Source organism: Calidris pugnax, unplaced genomic scaffold (genome assembly GCF_001431845.1).
Source record: "Calidris pugnax isolate Ruff unplaced genomic scaffold, ASM143184v1 scaffold27, whole genome shotgun sequence".
In the NCBI taxonomy this organism is placed as follows: domain Eukaryota; kingdom Metazoa; phylum Chordata; class Aves; order Charadriiformes; family Scolopacidae; genus Calidris; species Calidris pugnax.
The window spans coordinates 2862122-2888129 of NW_015090893.1; the positions used below are offsets into that span (position 1 = coordinate 2862122).

At 39.6% G+C, this 26008-nt stretch overlaps 1 protein-coding gene across 7 annotated transcripts in view; it reads right to left on the reverse strand.

The window, feature by feature from the left end:
• The window catches only part of TENM2 (teneurin transmembrane protein 2), a 479584-nt gene that overhangs the window by 130304 nt on the left and 323272 nt on the right, over nucleotides 1-26008 (reverse strand). The gene's annotated exons all lie outside the window — the stretch shown is intronic.

Below are 26008 nucleotides of genomic sequence, written 5' to 3' on the forward strand. Positions count from 1 at the left end.
ACGGGGGGGGGAGACAACGCAGCTGCTGTCAATTAAGCATCTTGGGGAAACACAGGTTAATGCAGTTTGTCTCAGAGCAAAGCTAACGGGTTAAAAAAAAAAGGCAACAAAAAAAATCTCAAAGAGAAACCTCGGTGACTGGCATAAATCTGATTTTTGTTCGCTTATCAGCTCTTCTAAATTACCAAAACACAGTCCAGTGTTATCAAAAGAGAGGCGAGTGCTTTGCTTTGGCGTTGTGCATACCTCTGCCACACACACACTGCTGGGAGAAAAAGCACTCCTGCAAATGCTGGCTCTGAGGTTTAATTATGTGCGAGAATTTACACATTCATTATAAAATTATCTTTAGCCCTATGTATACTAATGACATTGTGATGTGATTATTTTGTGTTTAGTACAACTTCTCTAAATCAACTGATTTTACAGCTTTTGTCTTGGTTTTGCAGGTGAAACTTTCCCGACAAACCCTGGTCTTTGCCAATCCTTTAACCTCGCGGTTTGTTTGCACCAATCGTGGCTGCTGGGGCCGCAGAAGAGCGAGCCACCGTAGCCCAGGCCAGGGAAGGTGTGCTGCCAGCAGAGCCCTCTGACACCACGCAGCACCCCGGCCTCTGCAGGGGTCCCCGAGGCAGGGACAGCCCCACGGGGACTGTGGGGGCCAGGCAGCTGCGCCCCACGCCTGTGGTACAGAGCCAGAGGAAAGGCCACGGCAGCACCTTCGCCACTGCCCGAGTTACAGCTCCATGGTAGGGGCTAATTGAGTAAGTCCCTTGCATAATGCATGAGTCTTGACAGGTCTGAATCACTCAGAGAGGGGATTTATGGGCATCTTCACCTCCTACAAACAGAAGCTAACTGAATACATCTCCATACTCTCACGGTATTATCCCTACGGCACCTGCCCAATACAGAGGAGTGGTGAGGGATAGAAAAGCCCACAAAGCTGTTATCATTCACTTTCCTTCCATCCACCATGAGCACTCCTCATGGTTACATAGGATGTATGTAAACCTACATGCCACAGAGAACAGCATTTTCTGTTATATACTAAAATGGTATTTGAGGGATACACTGTCAGCTTAGGGGCAGAAACTACATATGATTATGGGCACCCTTGTAATTGTTCACATCTGTGGTCTCAGATCCACCTGAGATCAGCAGGTGTTTTGCATTCAATTGCAAGCAATCATAGAAGAGCTGGTGTGGTCACAAGTGGACCATCAGTGGCCACACAGCTGAGTGTCCATTGTGAGAGATTAAACATTAAGGATAGGAAAGGCAAAAGAGTTATCACAGGATCTGCAATTTACAGTGCTTGAAACATCACTCACATAATCTCTGAATACAGGGAATCCATTTAGATGTGACTGACTCATACACATATTCCTAAAGCCCAAGAAAAGAAAACAAAGCACTCCATATCTCCAGAAAGCATCTATCCCAACTCCTGGAAATCTCAGCACACAATCACAGTTCAGTCTCCATATTGTTGGCAAAGGCAGCTGAAAACAAGACGCTTCCACATCACCTTGCCCTAGACATACCTATGGAACAAACAGATCCACAGGAACTGTTACTACAACCAGGGGACATTGTGTGTGGAGAGAGCAGTTGCCAGATTTTGCCTTCATGCGGAATTTAAAAAATATTTTTGTTAGGAAAAAAGTTTGAAAAGACATTAAAGCATCTCCTTTGTGTGAAGAGAGCAGTTGCCAGATTTTGAGTTCTTGCGGAATTTTCAAAATATTTTGATTAGGAAAAAAAGTTTGAAAAGACATTAAAGCATCTCATATTTAAAAAATTACCAAATATGAACCTGAAAAGGCTGTTTTGTTGAGAAACTACTCAAAATTTATTTCAATATTTAAAAAAATGACCAAATATGAACCTGAAAAGGCTCTTTTGTTGAGAAACTACTCAAAATTTATTTCTAGGGAATGTTTATGAATTCATGGAAATATATAAAAAAATTTTATGTGAGATCAAACGTTTTATCCAATTACAACTTTTTTGTTTTGCCAAAGCAAACGTTTTAAAAGGCTTTTTCGGTCTAATCTCAAGCAACTAATTTTCTTCCCAGTATGGCAATGAAGCTGACAAATTATTCATCAAGCTCAAAGAACAAACAAGTGGGCAGCACATCCAGACTCTTCCTACCGGGTGAGAGACGGCGTCTGTGCCGCCGAGCTGTGGCCGGGGCCGGCAGGTATCAGAGCTGCTCCGCTCGGGCCGTGCCTGTGGCTCAGCAATTCCTGGGCAACACACACACACCAGGGCTCCAGAGACAAGAGTTCAGCTGGCCCACCCCCCAAAGCACAGAGTGCATAAAGACTGAGCCCCAAAATGAAGACAAGTCATAGAGGAGAATTAGACTTTTGTGTTTTATACTTTCAGTGTGTCTAATTCAAAGATCCTTTTTTTTTTTTTCCTTTTTATTGCAAGCGTAACCAGAAATGTAGGTCACTTGCAGAGATGAAAGTGCTGCTTCAAGTGTGAACCGTTCCTTACAACAAAGAGATAGGGAAATCATAACTAATAGTCCATCCAAGAGAATTATAGTTGCTAACTTATAATTACCAGGTAAATACAGACAAGAAATTATAAAAGATCTTATTAACACGGTATTAAGAAAAACTTTGAACCGCCTGCTTCCAAGTATGCCATGATTTCATTAATAACTCCATCGCTCTGTGTTTTAATCATAGATGCACATTTGGTAGGAGCAGTTAGAGCTCCTTCCTACTGGGCAGGGATTTGCATGTCTGCTATAGTCCCCTACACAGAAAAAAATTACAATCTCCTGCACAGCACACGTATCCATTACGTGATCTACAAACTTACACCAAGACAGCTGAAGTCACAAACACGAGGAGCGTTCACCTTCTACCAACAATACCTCCAGAAAAGTATGTCACGGGGGCCTGAGGGAAAGCTCTGTGTTTGCATTGCACAGAGCAAAGCTGACTGGCAGCCGAGCAGGGGGAATATGGAGCCACCTATTCTCTCCTGCTTCAGAACGCTATGAGATGGCAAATTTATATGATTAACCTTTTGTTCTGTTAATCAAACAAAAATGCCTCTAGCAAAGGAATAAGTAGAAGCCCATTTAATTAGAAATATGGGTATCCACTCAGAAGTGCAGTGCATGCGTGTCAGAAGAGAAATTTGGGGTAGTGAATTTGTGCCTGTTTCCTATTTTTTCTGTTGTGTGGCTTTTGATGTCGCTTTTTGTTGTTGTTGGGGTTTTTTGTTGTTTTTTTGAAACTACAACTAAATAAGCTGTGATGCTGTGGCTTTGCCTTCTTCCCCCAAGGACAAACTTTCATCAGATAGTACAGTACTGGTCACATTTTCTCCAAAAGATATTCACCGGAGAGCCGAGTTGGGGTACTCAGCTAGGTTCAAAGCTGATCACCAAGATTAACGCTGATTTTCCTCAATAGCCCACTTACTCAAACGCATTTCCAGAGCTCTACATTCGGTTTATAGATTAACATTCAGGCATAAACAGATCCCTGAAGGTTTAAAACACACACAAAAATGCCATTTTATCTGTTAGATGTATGGTGTACTCATAAATTGTATTTTACAGGGTACTTGAATATGTTTTGTAGGTATGATTTGCATTTGTTTGCCTTTTTTCCTTCAACATTAAGCATATTTTCTAAGTTCCTGTCTCTGATCAGGTATCAAATATATTTTCAAACATTGAGCTTGGCAGAATTTATCTGGTTCATTTAACACTAACATCTAGTAACTCAGGATAGTGAATTGTGTATTTCTGTTCTCTAAAAAATGAGAATATAGAAACAATAAATTTTGAAGTAAACCCCTCGAGGTTTAGGTAAAAAGTAATAATCTGCCTCTCACTCCCACCCCAGCAACACACACAAAAGCACCTGGAAGCTAAGCCTGCATGCCCATCAAGAACAAAAGCCGAGAACTAGTTCATCACTCCAGGTGGTGGAGCTGTCAAGGATCAATCTAAGACTTACGTAAGACAGAGGCTGCTGGAGTGAATCACATACTATTTTAAGAAATCCCCAAAGGTATACAAATCCACAGAAAAATGACAAAACTTACATGCAAAACTTTCTTGAATGTTCTCTAAGACTCAGCAGTGTCCCCACATTCCTCTTCTCTTCAGTCTTCTCTCATTCTGGCCATGAACCCAATGCTCACCCTGTTCAGATTTCAGTCTATTGGACAATGGTTTCCAAGCTCAGAAAGCTCTGTCTTCCCTTTGTGCTCTCCTGCCACTCTTAAACATGCGTTTTTAAAATGAGAGACTTCTGGTGTCTTCATGTGCTAGAGGTCTCCCTGTAGCACAACTCAGTATATATTGATAGGCGGGGCAGAATCAGGTGTTGCACTTACCCCTTAACTATGGGGTGTTCCTTCTTAAAGGGAAAACCACTAACAACCCACCATTTTCCCCATTCCTACTGCATCTTCCCAGTTGAGGACTGGGAGATATACATCCCTTGCTTGTTAAAAAATTCAGTATTCCCTAAATGACTCAAAAAGATGGGGAGGTTCTAAAAGTGGAGAGAACTCAGAATGTTTCCATATATTAATTTTCCAGGTGGTCACATTTACTGAACCCTAAATTATTGTCAGCCAAAATGAACCCATCAAACTATGATCTCACATTGTCAGGATATATTGAGGCATATTCTGTTTAACTGTAGCAGGCCAGCCTCTGCTCGTGAAAAAGCAATTGGTCCATTGTATCATGAACAACACTAGGAAATGAACACTGAAAGCGTATTTGCTGTATGTAGGCTATTGTATTATAGGGGAGTGGAAACACTGGAAGTTTTCTTACCATCCACTCGTGAGATGAACGATGATGTAACTCTTGTTATTCCACTCTACTTAGTCTGCAGCAACATCAGTGTGATTTCCAAATCAGGTCTAATGAATCACAGACATATGAAACAAAAGGTACCTAATAAATCTTAGCAGCATGTAATTTTATAGCATATATAGTCAAAGAGCTATCTGCACATCTATTTTTTATTTCATGTGGTCGGTATATTGTTTTAATGCACCACAGTATTTGTATGAAGCAAAAGAAGTTTAGTGCTTTACACTTCTGGGTGCTAGATGGGTAACCCAGATAACTTGAAAAGAATAAATCTATCCCAAGAAATTAAAAAAAAATGAAGCACTATTACATGCTTACTTTGTATTAAATGTTCCTCAGCTGAGACTTGTGGTTCTTCACTACTTACTACTTCATGATCAGGCAATGGACTTCGGGAATACCAGAAACTGATGTTACTGATCTCAATTAGTATTCATAAAATAACAGTAACTTAAAAGACTAGAAACATAGTAATTTAATGTTCTACTACTATTCCTCTGGAGAAATAGGTTCAAGTTCAACCCAAGTCACAAGCGAAACGAGTGCGTTAGGCCTATTCCCTGGTGCTTACTTGCCCCCATTACAAAATGAATGCACAATTCATCACAGCTGACAACCTCTCCTCAAGAGAAGCCTGAGACAGGAATAGCAGGGGCTGAAGGGCAGGAAAGAGCAACACAGGAACTGCATGGGAAAAACTTGTGTGGTGCTGGAAAACACTCCACTGGATTCTCACTAGTGCTCTCGGGTCTCCATCTGAGGAGCACAGATTATTGAGTAGCTGTACCAAGGAAAGCAAGGAGCCTTCCCCAGCTCCTCTCGCACCAGAAGAGGTCACAGGACAGTTCACAAACACACACACCATCAGAATTTGCTCAACTAAATCTCCGTTGAGATCCATATTTTGCTAACGTGTTTTAGGATGTAAGGCAGTTGTCTCGAAGAAAGCTGCTGAATCCAAGAACCTAGACTCACACTTACAATAATGCCCTCTCATATTTTGTTACTGGGAGAAAGGGACAGTGTTTCCAGGAAGTTCTAATCTGTGATTACTTCACTTAAACATGCATTAAAGTGTTCGGAAAATCATTACCAAAAAATTAGAGTCTTTGTTACTTAAAAGAAACAGTCTTAAAATAAACAATGGGAAACAGTATCACCTTTCCTTGCTCGAGAAACAATGATGTTTCTCCTAAATTTCAGGACTAACTGCCAGAACTTTCTATTCTTGCCTGAATACCCGGTGTGACTGCAACAAGAATGCCAGAGTCCTCCTGAGGGTATCCAAGAGAGCTCAGAAAAATTCATCATGTTCCCAGGCCTTTTTCTAAATACAAAACAGAAGCCATATGGCTTGCTGGGTGGACATCTGCCATTTTTGATATATTATCTACAGGAAAGTTTAAATTAGTATTTAAAACATCCAAAACATATCATATATGGTATGATAGAATTCCGAACGGAAAACAGGCCGTGCAGGGTGGGGGCAGAGTCTGCTGCTGATACTGCATTCGTCAAAAAAAGAGCTGCTGAGAACTGTGCAAGGACAAAATGCAACCGAGCGACCGGGCCATTAAATGGCAGATGAAATCCACACCAAGGCTAAGATAAAATAACATACGCTGGAGAGGAGTCATCTTAACTCCACATATAAAATAATGAGCTCTGAGCTGATGATTATCAAACTGAAGGGAAATTTTTGGCTAGATGATAAAGCTCCTTGAAAATTTCAAGTCAAACACTGAATCATTATGAGAAGAGCGAACAAAGCAAGGAATATTGTTATGCCACCTCCACTCAGCTCAGAAAGGACGTTGGAAGATCAGTAGGGAGAAGTACATACATGATTTGCCTGTGCTTACAAGACAACCACTTTTGGATGCTGGAGATAAGTTAATGGAGTATTTGACTTTTATCTGACCCAACACAGCTGCTCCTACTCGTACTGCAACACTCCGTGGTGTATCCACTAGTCTCAATGTTTCTTCAAGCGTTAAGTGCAGTTTTGTCCTCTATGCTGTACCACAGCACATCCTTACCTTTCACAGAATCACGTGGGGTTGGAAGGGACCTCTGGAGATCATCTAGTCCAACCCCTCTGCTAGTACAAGTCCGCTAGAGCAGGTTGCACAGGAACTTGTCCAGGTGGGTTTTGAATGTCTCCAGAGAAGGAGACTCTACCACCTCCCTGGGCAGCTCAGACAATCTGAGGACTGTTTAGATCCACACATCACAGGAAAACCCTTGAATCTTTATGCCACAAAGCATTTCCTAGAAGCAGTATGATTTTTAGATATCCTAGGGCATGAGCTTCAGTACATCTAAAGAGGCTGAGAATGTAGTATATAAAATGGCAATGGCTGACATGCCAGGAGGTTTGTGCAAGTTTCTCACCAGTTATTCACCAGCACAACAGTAAATACTCTATTTTGTTAAGCAGAGTCAGTTATAATTATGAGAGACACATTTTCAAAATACCTTGCTGGAGATCTCAGGGACACAGAAGATAAGAGTTTAACTTTTGCATGTAATACCAGAGATTAAAGATCAGGTAAAAAAATAATTCTCTGGACTACCAGTACTTAGGGAATTTACGAACTTGTGTTGTAATATTAATGACTAAGATCCTACAGCCACTGTGCACAACATTTGGATGTACTCCTGATCATACTGGCTCCTCTACTTGTGAGTTTTCAATTGTTTGCAGGAAAGGTTAAAGCAGTATCTCAAAAATAGATCATTTGATGTAAATTTAATATTATTGTTGTAGAATGTATGCAAAAAGTGTTGCTTATTGACCCTGACCATTCTAGCTCAACTTATTTCCAAGGTCATTCATTCTCAGCAAGTCATCTTAATCATCAGTATGCTATTTGGTTAGCACTACATTTTGTTAATAAATTAAACTAAAAGTTCATTTGGGAACTCCATTTAAAGCATTATTGAAATATACAACTTTAAGAACTAACAGATCACACTATTTTTATTAAAATGATGGGCTTGCCTGTATTATCACTCCGGAGCACAATTAAGAACCATTTTTCTGTCTTATTTATCCTACATGTAACATTGAACAAGACCATGTGCTTCTGAGTGACTTCTTTTCTAGCTTACAATGTTAAAAATGGAGAATTCCATCACCTACAGTGGCACCACTGCATATTTTTATTTCTTGTAACTTGTTTTTTTCCACTTCTCCACCAACTGAATTAAGCTGATATTGTTACCCACATACAAGCTTTGATATGTTACCCATCTACAGGTTTCTACTCTTAACTCTGCCTGAGCTCTTCAACGGTTTTACTTAAAATAATAGCAACAACTTCTTATAACTTTCCAAAGAGAAAGACAGTGTATTTTCTGACTCCATGAGGAAAGCTGTGAGGACTAATTACCCAGTAAGTTTATGAAACAAGGAACGCAATAAATATCAGGCTACCACTTCTGCTAGCTTTCTCTCAGCTGCAGAGAGAAAACGGCTCTGTGCTTCTCTAAGCCAAGAGTGATCCTACAAACAGTCTGTCAGTAAAACTGGAATTTCTGGGACATAAGCCCAGGGAAGCAGAGGTGGACCCTTATCTTTGCAAGGCTAGTGCTTGCCGCGTAAGAGGGGAGAGCGCGGTGCCCCCCTCTCCAGCAGAACCGTCAGGCGTGCTCCTTCCACTCCCCAGGGAGACACAGGAGACATTGTGCCTATTTGAAAACACAATGGAAAGGAAAGTCAACTTCACAGAATCTGAAACATGAGAAAGCAATCCTCAGGCATAATTTCACCCTCAGCATGTAAACTCTTTTAGACAATAGACTGTTTAGAACAGGGCTTTCGCTTTATGAAGCAACCAGCCCAAGAAGCATTTCATAGAAATAGGATAAAGGATCTATGAATGAGTGTATTGTTATAATTGGCAGGAAAACTTCTGCTGGGAATTATTAATTGCTTTCCTTTGAATAAATGTTATTAGAGATGAAAAAGGAGATGGAAGGAAGGCTGTAAGATGGTTCATTGTCACTGTGTTCACATGGAAGAAATAGGGGGACCCAAAAAAGGCAATTTTTTTTTTAATTGGTCACACCCCCCCTCCAAGCTGACTGATTTCTTTCCCTGTGCACATCACTAAACTGAATGGAATGGATTTTCAAAGCACAGCATGAAAGATATACCCACAAATCCCATTAGTAGTAATGTGATTTGTGTGCTTATCTGCCATGCAATGCTTTGAAAGTTCATTCCTCTATGTCCAACTTCAGTCTTTCCACTTCCAAAACACTTGAAAAGCTCTACACACACACTTGCAGTTACTGTGGGGGTGGGGGAAACTGGAGGACACAAAGACCTGGCTCTGGGTTTGAAGGATAACCACAGGCAAACAGCTTCAGCCTGCAGGAATGCTAGGTGTACCTTGGGTGGTTGTTAGTTTCCCAGACTGGGACTGAGAGAGAATCCCTGGGTTAGACTTTTCAACTTTTCTTGTTTCAGTCCTCTTTACTGAAATGTTTTGATTTTGTGCCACTTTGAGCAATCTTTTTGTCACAAGAAGGGTAACAGCATTGCATGCTACCTTCAGAATCTGGAATCTCACTGCAAAGACCTTAAAAGAGAAGCAGAATACAGCACACTATTCATTTATTCTCATGACAGGCCTTAGATTGTACAGAGCGTAGAAAACTGGCACAAGATTAATCAGTTCCTGAGACACTATAAAATGAACTCACTTCTTACGGCAATTTTAAGAGTCAAGGCTGCAATCTTTTTGGTCTTGCATCTGAACTAGATGGCTGTAACTAATAAGAAAAGAGTTTATATTTTTATTTGCCTAATACAGCATCTTTCAGCCTGGAAGGTCCCAAATCACATTATACAATATCCGCTTTACCAGCCCTGCCAAAATACTGCCACTTTTGAAATAGGCTTAGCATAGCAGAAAGGGATGCTCTTGACTAAAGCACAATGGAAAACCTCTTTTTCTTTTTTTAGGGTTGGGGTGGTTTGTTTTGGTTTGGTTTTTTTTTTGAGCAATTGTGAGCATTTAATGTTAATACAAAGCAAATTGAATCCAATTTTAATTTCACACCTAAAAGACACCATTATGATGAACAAAGTACCCAGCACATCTTTATTCTGTTTCCAAGGGGAGGAAGAACCTAGCTGAGACTTGAAACTGGTGTTTCAAGGAATACAGACACAAATATACTCTCTTAAATCACTGATACCTGAACTTACAAGAATTAGAATAACTGCTTTACTTTTAATACTGACTGTAACCCTAAAGAATATCACATCAAACATTTACTTGACCACATTAATCTTCCGAAACTGCAACTGCCCTCTTATCTACAAACTTGTTCAACAAGACTTTCATAATCTAACTGTTCCAAAGCATTCTGATCTTGAATCAACCTCTGATTGTTAGCCATATCGGTAAGAAAATTGTTTTTACCTTTATTATTCCTTTGTATACACTAAATGAATTGGAACTGCATGATTATGAATGGCCAAAGTTCCGTCCACAGTGTGAAAAAAGTATAATTTCTAATCACAGAGTATATTCTTCCCTTAATAGAAATTACACAGAATAGTTTAATTTAATCGCCTGACTGTAAAACCTTGCATGAATGATAAAATTTAAGGTTTTACTATCTACACAATGTAATTATTGGAGTTAAAAGTTCATTACAAAGAGGTAATAAATCTGAAGATGAAAAGTAAATATGATTTCTTCTCTCAAAGCTTCTCATGAACTTTCAACACTATAAACTGTTTATACTTCTTTCATTATATGATTCAAAAGGTACATATAAACACAGCCTAAATCATATCTCGATATTGAGACAGAGGCAAAAATTGTATTTATCATCTAGGCAGATTTAGACCTCTATATGCCTTGCAAAGCTGACATTATTAAAGTTTTGTGAATTAGATGTCCTACTGATCTGGACTAGAAACACATATGAAAATCAAATATACAGATTTTATTTGATAGCTTATACAATCAGTCATTTACTACAGCCTTGTACCTCCCTTTCCTTTGTGGATTTCTTTAATGGTAACTTTTTAAAAAATAAACAATTATGTAATTGAACTTTAGTTATGTTTTTGAGATTTTTTTTCCATTGTCCTTACAAGATTTCTATTAAGCACTTCCCATAAAGGATTTAGTATAACTGCAATTTTTAATCTTACAGCTGTCTTATTCTTGGCAGGTTTCCAAGTCTGAAGTTTGCTTATTTTGCCTTCACAGGAAAAATACTTTTTCTAACAAAGCAGAGACTGAAATCTTGCCTCCTGCATGCGTGCCTTCTCATCTTCCCATCTAGAATTCTAGAGCAGGTAAGGGAGTGCAAGCTGCAAGTGAGGACATGATTTCAGTGTGATCACACCAATATGGAAGTGCATTAGAGAACAGAGAAATCAATGAAGGGTTTATATGGTGCCAGGATTTGAGTTTCAGATCACTGCTTTATTTTGAAATGACAGAGTTGCAATTATTCTGAAAGCAGCAATATACATTTTACATGGAATTTCTCTGTGTGTGTGTTCATATATGATTCTCAGTTACATCACCAAAACACCCTGTTACACAATTACAATACAGCCAATATATAGGAATGAAGAAAAGCTTGCAGATGCATTTTAAGTCCCGAGAAACATCATGATGGCAGGGGGGTTGGAACTCGATGATCTTTAAGGTGCCTTCCAACCCAAACCATTCTATGATTCATTCTGTGATAGCACACCAGCCTACATAAGTCCATTTCAAGCACTGTCCACCATGCATAATGGAAGACAATTATATTTAATTTGGATACCTACATCCTGATTAATCTAAGGAACGTCATCATAATATACATTAATTAAATATTAATATTTATATTATTTTTCTTTATCTATTATGTCTTAAATTGCCTTCTGTAATATGGCTTTTTAAGACCAGCTCAATGTGATCTTCTTGATACAACAAATTTCACAGCAGAGTTAGTAGAAATGACTGTTACAGATGGAGCTGTTGTCCACAACAGAAAAATGAAGCCAACTTATTGTACAGAGCATCTGATACCTGAGCATTTTAATGAAGCTTTCCATCTCGCATACAAAATGGTGCAGAAGCCAATTCCCCTGAGGTCAGCACTGCAGAATGCTCATCATCAGTCAGTTTAGTGCTGTTTAAAATCAAGGCCCATAGTAATCAAGGTCAAAATTGCCACTGACTTCAGCGGAGAGAGCTTCACTTCAGAACTTGCTTATTTATTTTAAGTATTTGATTCTGTGAATATCATGACTAAAAAAAAAAAAATAGTGTTTTCTACTGGCAACAGTAATCCACAAAAAAAATTTACCCTCCAAAGTCAACAGTATAAATTGAGGGGTGAATTGGACACGACTGATAACGCATTAGCACATGCATCATGTATACAATTAATTAATGAATCACAGAATAATATATGAGCTACACACCCTCAAAAACCTTTGGCTTCAATTACATGCACTTTGTAAAGCATAATTGAATTATGTTAAATGATTAATACAATAAATTTTATAACATGTAACAATAATACTTAATAATACCAAGAGAATAACTACGAATTATCCTTCAAAGAGAAGACAATTTACACTACAAGGAGCAAAAACCAATATATGGTAGCTAGAACTACACATTAGTATTTCATAGCTAATGCTCGAGTTGTGATTCTTCATGTCAGTAACACCCAGTTGGCCAGCAACCAAACCAGGATTATATATCTTTTTTCTTTGACGCATGAAACAGTAAATACTATATTTAAAAAAAAAAAAACAAACCCAAAGCCTAAACTATATTGAAAATCTATCTAGCATTTCAGCCTCACTCTTCACTATGAAATTTATTTTCCTTTTTTCTTTTCCTTTCAAGAATTTGCTTCATCTTGGAAGCAGGTATCAAAGCTGCTCCTTGATAACTTAAAAGAAAAATGACTCGAAACTCCTCAGTGTCACTGTATCTGACAAGTTTCTGCAATGTATTTACCCTCTTCTTTCACAACATTACTAGCATTTAAGTACCCAGAAAGTGCTACAGCTGAGAGTTTTTTCCATCCATTTCAATTTGAAAAAGATGCATTTGATGTTATGGTCTAATAAAGAAAATTTGCTTCTGTCTACCGGAAGTGGCTGTCCATTCTAATTAGTGAGAAATTAAACCACCACAACCTTTTTTTTTGCTAGGATATGAACAGAAATTCAAATGAAGACACTACCAAACCTATTCATAAATCTTTACAAATCTCACCTTCTAGGACAGGTTTAAAACAAAAAAACCCACCCTGTGACAACACCTACAGAGTTATTTCACCATTTTTTCCCATTTAAATGTGATTTTGACAATTTAATGACTGCATTCTTTCAAAAATAACAATGGTATTATGTGACTGTCATCTAAATGTAACTCAGGATTGCTATCAGTTCATAAAATTATTTCAGAAATCTCTTCACATCCCATGTTTTTGCGGAGTTTACATAAACCGCAGCTCTCACTTCATTCTTGGAAAGTATTTTAATATTTGCATTCAAGTCCTCAGAGATAAATTTTCAGTTCAGATGCAGGATTAACAAATTTCCGTGCCTATATTACATTATGGAATTTTATGCAAAAGCAGTTCTCTTTTTATAGAGGAGGACCACAGGCCTTTGGGACGAAAGAGTCTCTGGAGCATTGCATTGTTAGCACTCATGTTGCAGAAAACACCGTGAAAAGAACCGCTTTCCCACTGTGCTTTCTAAAACATGGTATTACCCCACGCAATAAGTAACGAAGCTGAAATGATCAGATATTGTTCTGAGCAACGTAACTGACTGCCCAGTACCGGGAAGGTCTGAGGAAGGAACGCGTTATATTCTGCTGCATGTTTCTGAGTGAGGCCCATGAAGTTCTTTGAACCTTTGCTAAACCAATTTTGCATTTGAAATATTTTCAGAACTTATCTTCTCCATTTTAGCAAGCCAGACACAACACACTCCCTGCCTCCTGTCAGGGAACAATGGGAGGGACCGAGCACGGGGCGGCTAAGCACTCTCATTGAAAAAACCAGAGGATGCTGCAATAATTGTCCTGAGAGGCTAGAAAGGAAACAAGACTCTACGCTGACAGCTTAGCTCAGCGTGAACTCTCATTTTTCACACGGAGCTAATTAAAAACTGAAATTAGTTAAATATGGAAATGACACTTGCAAGCACTTTAGCTGAATTCTGGCAAAATCCCTCTAGAGTGCTGCAACACTACCTGCTGCTTCAAAACTCCCCAACTGAATTTCACAGTTAAAAGGCTGAGCAAAGGGAAAGTTATTACAGAGATTTCCAATTCAAAATGTGTCTGTAAAATTCTAAATTAAATTTCATGGTAGCCCTTTCAGTAACTAGGGACATACTGTGCAGCCCAACGATATGGTGCTCAAATAAGGTCCCTGCGTGTGTTCTCTGATTATCTCACCTTTAGGCACTGTGCTGGTTGTGCCAGAACTGTGAAGCTCACAAGGACACTGGCACTACAATGCTACAAAGATAAGCCACGTACATGGCTGCTACAGAAGTTGTTATTTGGAAAGCACGGCCGCATCGTGCATAAAGGAATTAATTCCACAGTTTAACAGCAGAAATCTCAGAAATCAGAATCCAAGAACCAAAATACTTTGTGCCTCATTATTTTAATTGATATTTGTGAGTGCTGGCTACATATGCAGAGAAGGGTCTATGTTGCAATAAATTACATGGCCTATATATATATCAGTGCTTTACAGACAAGGTAATAATATAAAGCACTTCTGCATATTTAAATGGGCATAAAGAACCAAGGGACTGGATATGCATAAAAGGTATGATGACTGACATTAGCTTTTTGACTAAAGCACCATGTGAATTCCATTTTGGTGCACGTGACTTGCCTAGTATGCATAAAAGCAAGGGTATTTGCCCAAGGGCAAATATGATTTCTGAATGCAATTTAACGAAACCCGCCCATGGAGCAGATCATTTTGGATCCATACCAAGGCATTCAGGATAGCCAATCACTTTCAAAACAACTGGAGCGTTTTGATTTTATTGTTTTTCCTACATTCCATCCCTTTACCCTTGAGGCAATCCCCTCCCACTGGCCTGCCGCCACTATTGCACCAACAAATTTCTGTCTAGGAAAGCCAGCAAAAGATGCCACGTAGCATGAAAGCCACTGTTACTCCCAAGTCTGCTGGCAGCAGGTATTGCTGCACCCAGCCTGCCAAAACCTCTTCCCTGGCAGCGAGCTGTATAATCTGTACATCACACCCAGGCTCTGCTAGTCCAGGGCCTTGAAACATCTCAGCTTACCCAGCTGGAGGGGATATGCTGCAGCTGCACCATCAGACCCTCTTATTTTATTGAATTTTGAATATGCGGATTCAAAGCAATTCAAATGAATTTGCCCAAGGCCTCAGATCAGTAAAACTACTGATACCATCTGCAGCAGGCTTCCTAAATTTGAAGCATTTAAAAACAGGTGACAGGATAGGAGCTTTCAATGTAAGGACTGACACTCATGAAAAGCCTGCTAAACAAACTTGGTTATGCCCCATTTTGGCAAGGAAGGAACTGTATGGCTTTCAGCCCGGTTCTCACAATAGCACTGGTAATAATGGGAAGTTTCATTTTAAATTATTTTTTAAATCATGTATATTTTTCCAAGTTGAAAAGGAAGCGTTTACTTGATACCTGAATTTCATCTATTTTAGAGTATCTATATGAGTGGAGATAAAAAGCAGACTATGATGAACATGAACTCTTAACAAGATGGTGTATTAAGAAATCCAGAAACCGACATCGAGCAGGTTGAGGCCTCTTCAAATTTTATGAAACTCCAGTGGGGTTACTAAAACACAGGTTGCTCTAAAGGAGGAAATCCAAAGGCAGGGTTATAACACCCTTCCCTTCAAGGAGTATTTTTAACAATGCCCATTGCTTAATCATATTCAATACCCTTAAAAATCTCAGATGATGTTGAAATATATATATATATATATATATATATAAAGTATTGTTTAAGTCCTGCAGGTACACAGAGACTAGCAGCAAGACTACACTAAATGATTACTACATTTTGACCAAGGTCCCGTGTTTAAAACTCTGCTTTTACAAAACAGAGGAACTGTAAATATCCACAAAGGGCAGGGGAAAAAAAAAAACAAAACAAAAAGATACCTTGTTGCCCAGGGACATATGTAGTCACACTGAGCTGAGTCTCCTACAGATTTCGCTCTGCCAACATAATCCAGATCTGCCAGCAAGGAAAACCACTAATATTTCCCCACTCATAAGGCCATCCAATTCTTCCAGCGAGCAGAGGCAAAAGATTAAATTCCCTATGTAGCAGTTGTCCACGCCCATGCCCTGTTTAGAATATGCCTGACTGACAGGTACAAGCTTAAAAACTACTGGGACATATACCTGGCTGGCTCTCAAACCAGGAGCCAGAGTCCCAGCCAGGGGAGGCAGAGCGTGCCAGCCAGAGTCCTTTGCAGGAACTGTCTCAAGGTGGTTGCGGTCCCAGCCTTGTGCCTTGCGCTTACCCACTTCTCACCGACCAGGGAGTCAGTGAGCTGCCCATCCGTCTCTGTCGTTTCAGTGCCCTGACTCTGCCTGTATACACAACACTGTACAGAGTAATAATATGGCAGATTAATAGCACTGACTTCTCTTGCCTGTGGGTTTTAACATCACCCATGTTATCTGTATGAGTAACTACCCTATTTGGGGATCTGCATTCTTAAAAACAGAAAATATTTTTATCTTCTTCTACTCCCTCTTCTATCATCCTACCTGAGTGTACTCACAAGAAGATAGAGCTTCATGAGGAGCTAGAGGCAGAAAAGGGGAACGTGGGGAAGGGTACTGTCAGATACAGTCAAGGAGCTTACTTTGAATAGCACCAGTAAGCCAATGACATGCCTTTTAAAAGATCCCTGAAGAATAAACTATAAAGAACTTGCTAAAAAGAACAACATATATTCCAATCAACTTGTGATTGTACTTGAAATCTGCAATGAACATTCACTCTCCAAAGTGCTTTATGCTATACTCGGCACATGACGCAAATCTGGGTAAGCACCACTGGGATAAAACCTAAGATGTGCCTACAAAGGGGACATCCATGCAGACAACTGCTTTTGTCACTAATGCTTCTGGGAAAGTATTTACTCAAGAAGAAATGAATAGTGGCTTAAAGGTGAGAAATTAAGACTGAGGATTTTCATCTTCAGGCACTTCAAGGTATGTAATCATTCTCTCGTTCTTTTCCCTTCTCTTGCACTCAGAAAAACCCAATAAAATTTAAAAACTTGAATCAAGAGAAAAATCTGAGCCTGCAGCTTCCCTTTGGGGAGGGAGAAGAGAGGAGGGAGCAAAGGGGGCTGACAGAGAGAAATACATTATTTATTATTTCCATAACCAATACAGCATAGCGGTGTGAGCCATGGAATTACATGCCCCCAGCACACACGCTACAGTCATCTTTGCCCTTGCAGAAACTATTCCAGTGCTCGGAAGATGCAGTATGCACAACACAGCAATGTCATTCTCATGACAGAAACCACCCTCCATGTGTAGAAAGCAATGGAGCGAAGGTTACTCCCAAAGCTGGGGCCAATAAAGGGCTACTGGTTCCAGGAGACTAGCGAGTCAGGTACTCCCAGAGAGTTTACAAGCTGGTTCTTTGAGCCATAGGCGAGAACAAGATCATTCAGCCTCACAGTGAACTGTTGCCTCATACCGATTTTCTTTGTAAACAGAGCCTAAAATCATCCCATAAGAGGTAGAATGAGTCACTTTTAGACTTTGCCAATACAGGATCCTCAGTGGGAGATACACAGATTTTGCCCCATAAAGTGATTCTGGTGTTCCAGATAGTCAAGTAATTAAATGAATTCTTTGAATTGTAAAACTTTAGTCAAGGTCATTTGCAAACGCAAACCTTGAGTTCAATTATGTTTTACCAGTGGATGACACAATGACAAGAAAAAACCTGTTTTTCTAACCCAACAGTCTTTTCCCCTTGGTTATCAATTTTTAAATACAGGCAAGAAAAAAGTGTGCTTTTGAGAAAATTCTGAACACATAAATGTTTCAGATCAGTTCTACTGCACAGAACAAAAAATGTTTCTTTTAATAGTGTGATTTGATCTAATCTGCCTTATGATTTTTCTTAAGGTACAGCAAATGCTGAACAGAAAACGGAACATATTTCATTTCAAGATACAGAGCCAAATTCATCCTTGCATCTTTGTCATGCCCCATTGGTGTAAGCCAATTATTTTCAGTGTAACTGTATCAGTGTGAAAAAGGAATAATGCAATCATGAATCAAGTCCGTACTATTTTTCATGACAATTCCACTTCAGCAAAGCCTCAGATATAACCTACTGAACCACAGATCATGGTAATATTTCATAAAATTTATTCAACAAAATATATTAAATAAACTTACCTTTCCACCTGTATCTTAGCAACTTAGCAACCCTTAAAACATCAGAACACTGGGAACAAGCCTACAAAATCTTACCTACAAATGCAGACTTTACTTTTGAGAATAGCTGCGCCAGCATTGATGACAATAATTGAGAGAATAAATTTTACAGAATGGGGCCATAATGCATACATTTTACCTGTATCTGCACCCAGTCCTTAAGGTATCTCTTAATTAGCGTTATCATTTTCTAGGCTATCCGCTAGATATGTCATGTAAATTCAACGGCAAGGATATTAAGGTTTCATTACAGGAGATATAAAAATAAAAAAATCCCTAAATAGCTTAAGCGTTCTATGGCCACTTGTCACTTGTTTTATGGTTTCTACTGATTACAAAGTGAGCCAGAGAAAGAATGTGCCCCAAGGCACTGCATCTTAGGCCCAGGTATCCTTCACAGCACCAGCTTTATGCTCTGTGACCAACGACGGCCAACAAAGCACCACATCAGCTTTATACCTTGCTATGAACCCATCGCTAGAGTGCCAAGAACAGTGCTAACTGAGGTTCAATAGCTGTATGCAGGACAGGGAAATGAACCTTAACTCCTCAGGGAAAAATGCAATGGGACTGCGTGAAAACCGCAGGAGCTGGTCCATACCCGTTTTAATCATGTCTTTAGATAGATGGAAATAAATCCTAAGCATTTGTGAGGGAAACAGGTTTACACTGAAGCAACCTGCAGTTGTCCCTCCTAAGAGCTGAGAAGGAACGTAACTGTGCACACAAAGGGTACAACCACCGTCAGCTTGTGAAGTGGAGGAGAATTCAGTCTCAATAGGACCCTGTCTAATTGATAATTAGAGAAATCTGGGGTTTAACCCTGTTGTCCTAACTCAAGATTGTTCCCTCAGTACCTTTTCATTAGCTTCTGCATGATTCAGAGTTTAAATTAAAGCTTCTACCCCTGAGCTCAGTACTGTGAAAAGAAAAACAGTTCAGGAAAGCCTGGGTCTTCACTCCACTACAAACAGGGCCAGATCCTCTCTGCTTGAGCCTCTGGGGTCCCTATCAGTTGTGGTTTGTGAGATGGGGAACAAATTTCTTCCTTTCTAAGTGCCAGGTTGACACTGCGGCTGTTCCAAGTCACCCCCAGCTCCCGCCCGAGCCCATGGCTTCCTGCTGGGGCCTGCTGGGCCTGGCTCCCCCGGCCCCTCTCCCTGGCACCAGCGTGGCAGGGGCTGGCTCTGTCCTCCTGCGCTGCCAACAGCCCCATGGTCCCCAAGGGAAAGGGGAGAAACACGGCCCCTTCCACCTCAGAAACACTCTGACCAAACCCACACACGATAGATGGGGGATGGAGTGCGAGGGATTCAGTAAATGTAAACATTGAGGCACTAAACACAAAAGAAAAGACTGTAGCAACACCCCCTGTTAAACATCCTCATGCTGGATTTACCAGAAATACTGTCAAATGTAACTAAAAATCTGAGCAGTTCTAAGCAGCCACAGCAACATTACTCTGGCGTATCCGAGACACTGGCACCCTGGAGACTGAGCTGGCAAAAAGTTAGAAGAAATAGCACAATATTGCTGGTTTTCCTCCTTTTTCTTTTTATTAAAAGACAAATACAAACTTATCATTACTGGAAAGTTTTCCTGCCACAAGCCCTGCCAAGGAGAGCCAGCCGTGCCAGGAAGGCTCCAGCCTGGGGCTGTGGGGTGGGTGGCCGGGAGGAGGTTGGGGGTCCTGGACCCCATCTCCATGACCAGGTTCCCCCCCCACACAAACAGGTTCCCCTCACTTTTCCCTCTCTGACATCTCCCGGCCGCCAGCCACGGCACACTGCTTAGCTTACTTCACCTCAAAATTTCCTGGTAGATGGCTGTACAATGCCTTCCTGTAGGCTGATGATTTAGTGGATGCCCGCTGATATCAGAGAGAGAAGCATTTATCCTTCACTGTCTGCCTTGTAAATCAATCGCTAAATTATGTGCTACTTCATTCACATTTTTTTGGGCCTCTATCTGACGAGAGACACCTGCTGTGGTGATAACTGACAAAATATATGGAACCTGGGGAGAGGATGAGGGAAAGACAGGGATGAGGAGGACTCTGCCTGCCTTTGCACATGCAGTCTATTGGCAGAAGTGCTCAGGCAGTGGCGTACAAACGCTGGAGACTGAAGCTATTGAATTTTTTAGCAGCACAATACACCGCATACCATTGCTGCTGCACCAGAATACAAGCACTTAACAAGCAATCTTCAAAGCAGTAAAATAAGACGTACCCAGCTGTGTTTCAATTCGTATACCTCAACAAGAAAACTTGTACTTTTCTATGCTAATTCCACAGAGAAATCAAAGAATAAAAAGCTATCAAAAAACTCAACAAAATTCTAGAGCTGAACTTGAACGATCAAAAAATAATAATCTAGTTTTATTAATCTGTATCATGGAAACATAAGCGGTTCAAAGCAGCTTCGCAACATCTCTCCTAATTAATCTGTATCAGGTTGTTCGGATGAAATCACGATCTTACTGTCAAGATCAAAATATTCCCTGTCTTCTCCACAAAACAACTATTAAAATTTTTAAAAGCAATTTGGGAATGTTGGCAAGCAGAGTTGTCAACATTACAAACAAATAGGTACTGCTAATGTTCGCATCTCCTTATATTTTATCTTTCTTTTGCAATGCCTTATAATTTTTTTTCAGTAGTAACATACAAATTACTTTCCTTGGAATCAGACTCAAGATTCCTGTAGATTTTTAAATGAGAAAACATGTTATCGCTACTAACTGTAACGTAAACAAAGCAGAACTACTTCTACACATGATAGTATTGAAAGGAAGAGTGTGTAGTATCAGCAGTAGAGGATGGATGAGTAAAGCAGAGGTGGGAAAGGGCAGATTACTGCGGAGGCAGAGTAAATTTGAAAGCTTCACAAGGGGGCTGGAATCTGCTCCCTCCAAAAGAAAATCAACGAGGAAAGCAGAAATAACACACTGCTCTTTTTACTCGTTCCATAAAGTTCATTTCATCAAGTTGCATAGGAAATAGAATAAAACTTGTCTTCTTCCTTTCAGAACAGAGCATTGATGTAAAATATTTAATTACTATTGTTACAGCTTCCACCACAATAGATTGTACTATAACTCATTTTATTTTTTAAGGTGAATATCCTGCTAATAAAAGACACTAGACTGATAGCCCCAGAACCCGATATTTGCCATTTATTCCCAGAATAAGAGTAGCACTGAAAGATTACCCAAGTGGTCCAGCTTCACTGCTACTCTGAAGAAATTGCTCCTTTATCATTGTCTATTCGGGAAAAATAATACACCTCAGCTAAAATAATGATAAAAAGTGACCTAGCGCTGAGTGTGGGCAAAGGGTGTCATACCTGCCTGATATTCTGGCAACAACTAGTGGATTGACTTAATATCACGGGGTTGGTGCCCCTCAACAGAGCCTTCTCAGAGCTGGACAGTGCTGATTGCTATTTTCCCTCTGCTCAGCCTACAAGAGGAAAGAAATGCAGAAATAGCTGCACTTCCCCAAGGAGCAGCACTTCCCCAGCAAACAGCCTGAAAAGGGACAATAAGTTGGGGTTCTGAAATCAAAAAGGATAGATAAAGTTACGCTGGGAGAGCAAGTCCTGCATTCCAGAAGTCCAGGAGAAGGTTTTAACTGCTTCAGTAGCACCCAAGGCTACAGCCCTCTCCTCGCATGAAGTTACTGGGGAAAATGAAAGCATCTGGGGAACAAGCTGTGGAGCCAGACAGTGAGGAAAACACTGACACACAGATCCCCAAAGCTCAGTTGACCCTCATTTTAAGTGTTAACAGAATATGAGAAATCATCTTTTAAAGTATACTGATATTCATTAAAATAACTAACAAAATGAGATGTTAGCTATAACAAATTATTTTGCCTACTATAAGGGAAAACAATGTTAAAACGTTGCTCCAAATGTGATGTGAACATCTAGGATTCTTCGGAAAGTGAATCTTGTGTTATCATTCCGGCACTTGGCGAAGTCACCCCTCATTACCAACAGCCACAAACGTTCACAAACAGAGATCTCTCCCCCTCAGCTACCTGAAAATAGCCATAAATTGTCTAGCACACTTTACCACCTTGTGCTACGATTTCTTTCTGAAACCCACTGCTCTTCACTAGAACTAGTTATTGCATTACTTGCAAATACCAGAATATAGAGGCTGATACTACTCAAAACAGACACTCCAAACCCGCAGAACTAAGATCAATTTTTTACAGTAATGTAAAATATATACATTACTGAAACTCAATTTAGTCATCTGGAATGCAGCAATAATAACATTTACTTTCCCCACAGTAAAGTGCTTATAAGCTAAATTAGCATTAACTATTATTCATCTCAATTCTAGAAAACAGTGAATCATAGCCTTAACTTCAAGCATTTGTTTTAAATGAATAAGTAATTTTATTGAGCAGGAAATAAAACTTTTGTCATTCTTTGCAATTTCTCCAACTACCATTATTTACCAGGAGCTAATTTAGCCTATTTACAGAAAAATCAAGTCCTTTTTTTTTGGCTCCTCTGTGCTAGAATTAATCAGAAGCAGCATGAATCCATGTTTAATTTCAATCACAGCAGCTATTGCTTTACAAATAAATAAAACTTACAAAATTTTTATTGCTCCTAAATAGGATGCTCGCTTTTTCTTAACGAAATGAGAATTCAGAATAATGACTTCTACAGGAACTTTTGTTTAATTATAAGCACACTACAGAACGTGTGTTTTCCCTTAATAAAATCCAAATGCACAATTCAAACTACATTTTCTTGAAAGACATCAGCAATATCTGGATCATCTAGAAGATGTCCAGAACATCAAGAATTAAAATGCCCAGAAGAGAATACAATTTTGGGGGGAGGAAGAAAAAAAAAAAAGAAATAGTTATGATTAAAAGACATCTATCAACTCTAACTTCAACCACACAGGCAAGCGCTATGAGGTGGTACGTGGAATTCCTTTTGTAGACCTGGGACTTAGTTTATTCCAGTTTAAGTTGCAAAAGCTGGCTATCAATTTTCTAGCTAGATTTACTAAGAGGATAGCAGAATTTAGCCCCATCTGTTAGTCCTTGGCTAGGACATTAGTGCTATTTGTTTTCCTAGCATGGCATCCCAGCCCATTTCTGCCTTGCAAGCTCATACAACAGATTGATGGTGCCAGAGAGACACTGTGAAGTGGTGCCTGCGCCACTGCCAAGGGCAAGGAAGAAACGGATGGTCAAATCCAGATGATCTTGCATTAAGAGAGGAGGAAGTGAAAAATCTGCACTGTCTACCCTGCCCCCCGCCTCGCCCCCTGCTCGCAGGAGATTGCATCTAACCTTCAGCCAGTGAAACAGAGAAAAAACTTTGCTTTAAAGCTTTAGAGGTGCCTGAAGGGTACTTATAGCTTGAGTTTTGCCCAGCAGTGGGCTGGTTTTAAATCCATAATGTCAAAATGAGAGTTAGAGGGATTTTCCCCAACTTCATAACTGGGACAAACTGCTTTTGCCTGAAGACTTTCCCTAGTGTCCTCTTTCACAAACACGTACACAGGGAAGGGCAGTTTTCTGCAGACCCAGCTGATATGTAAATCTGTTGAGAGAGTCCAGATTTAGCGTTCAGAAAACCTTGCATATACTATACTAAAACTTATACAAACCATTGCACTGGAACTACAGCCAAATCTGTAGCAACAAGAGGTCTAAGTCACATTTCTTATTGTAACAGTACAATTTTATAATTCATTATCAATAAGTATTGATGGTCAATGTGTACTAGACTACTCCAACATATTGAACTCTTTGAGATACTGTGAATTTCACCAAAGAAAAACCTACACAAGCTATGATTCATTTTCCCATTCCTGATTTATATGTGCATTTTCAACAAACTTCACAAAGGTACATGTAGAATTTTTTCAAGAATGGGTCAAGGGTAAAATTCTGACAAATACATAAAATAAACAAGCTAAAAACCAAGGGAAATATTTTCATCGTTTCTATCAATTTATAGCAATATTAGTTATTTTTAGTACAGCGCAAAGCATTATCTATTTATGACGTGCATCTAGTAACACCCAACAAAAAGCAGGCAAAAGAAATCAGTGAAATATATAGATACAGTAATCAGTTCAATTTGTAGATATCTATACACATAAACACAAACAATAAGCAAAGTAGAGACATATATAATATAATTCTGTCTACTACAAATTTGGCCTTTTCATAATCTGCAGCCCAACCTCTATTATAAACTTGCCATTTCAATCCAGACCTTTGACTTCCAAGAAAATGCTTTAGGAAAAAAACTCTGTTTATATTTAGGAAAAGCTTTAAAAGGTAAAACTATCATAGAATAATATTATCTTTATCTTACCAGACTAGTCAGAGAGTTCAAACTGAAATGGCATTTTATACTAAGCAATAATGTCTCAATTTGTAAATGGCATGCAGGGCATCTGTATTACTGAAAACCAAGGATAATGACTGCAGGATTTCAAGTTCCTGAGCTGACAAAAGGGATATTTTCACGAAGGTGACACACGGGGGTTTCAAAGGCCTCCCGCAGTCCACAGCTGGCACTGATAAGTAGCGCGACTTCCTAAAGACTGAACACACATAGTGTGTGTGCACATTGACAGAAATCGTATTTACCAAAAGATATCCCAACAAAAGAGGGTTGGAAGAAGCCCTACAGATGCTTCAAGTGAGGAGAAAGCATCAAGTATTTTGTATTTTCCTTCAGCCAAGAAAGGACATGATTGTGTTTCAGTTTCCAGTCAAGGGAGGAAAAATTCACTGTCTTCAATACAACTGTATGCCTTCACCTTCATCTCCAAGCATGCCCATGCCCAACCATTATGATGGAGATGAGCTGAACAGTGACTGCTGAAAACTATCAACTTACTGTCAAAGCCCATCTCCTGTCCACTGATCAAATCAGTAAATTCTTCATCTGAAGATTTTCATGAGCACGTTTACTGAGCAAAGTAAAAGACTGAATTACTGCTACCTCCAAAACCCTGTATCTTATCCTTGGTATTTGATGCCTGATTTGCCTCATGAGAAATACAGAAGTCTTTTGTCTCTGAAAACAGAAAGATTTGGGGTCACATGGTAAAACTGAATAAGAAAACTCGCAAATTTTGGCTAAAAGCATCCACGCAGAAACTTATTGGTGATCTGCTGTGTTCAGTGATTTACCCATGTGTGAAACCCCTGACTTTGGAAACCGCTTTGTACAACTGCAAAAAAATATAGACAATTCCAGAGTCATGGGTGTACTAAAGAAAAAGCAAGGTATGCAATATATGCAACCTTTATATATACTCTTTTGCCAGCTGCTCTGGGATTATCAGAGTATACAAGTTGTAGTATGCAGCAGAAGCTGTTCATGGAGAGCATTTAAAACAAAAAACAAAAACAAAAATAAGAGTATGTAAAGGATAGCTGACAGCTGAAAAAACCCCTAATCTACATGTTAAGAGAACTAGAATTCCTAAGATTTGGGTCCTGAGCTTTGGTTTGGATCATTCTACTAGGAAAAGCTAAGATCTGTGCTCAGGATAAAGCTCCATATTCAAAAGTTAAAAAATAGGATGGATGTTCTGGAGTCAGTCCAAGGCCACGT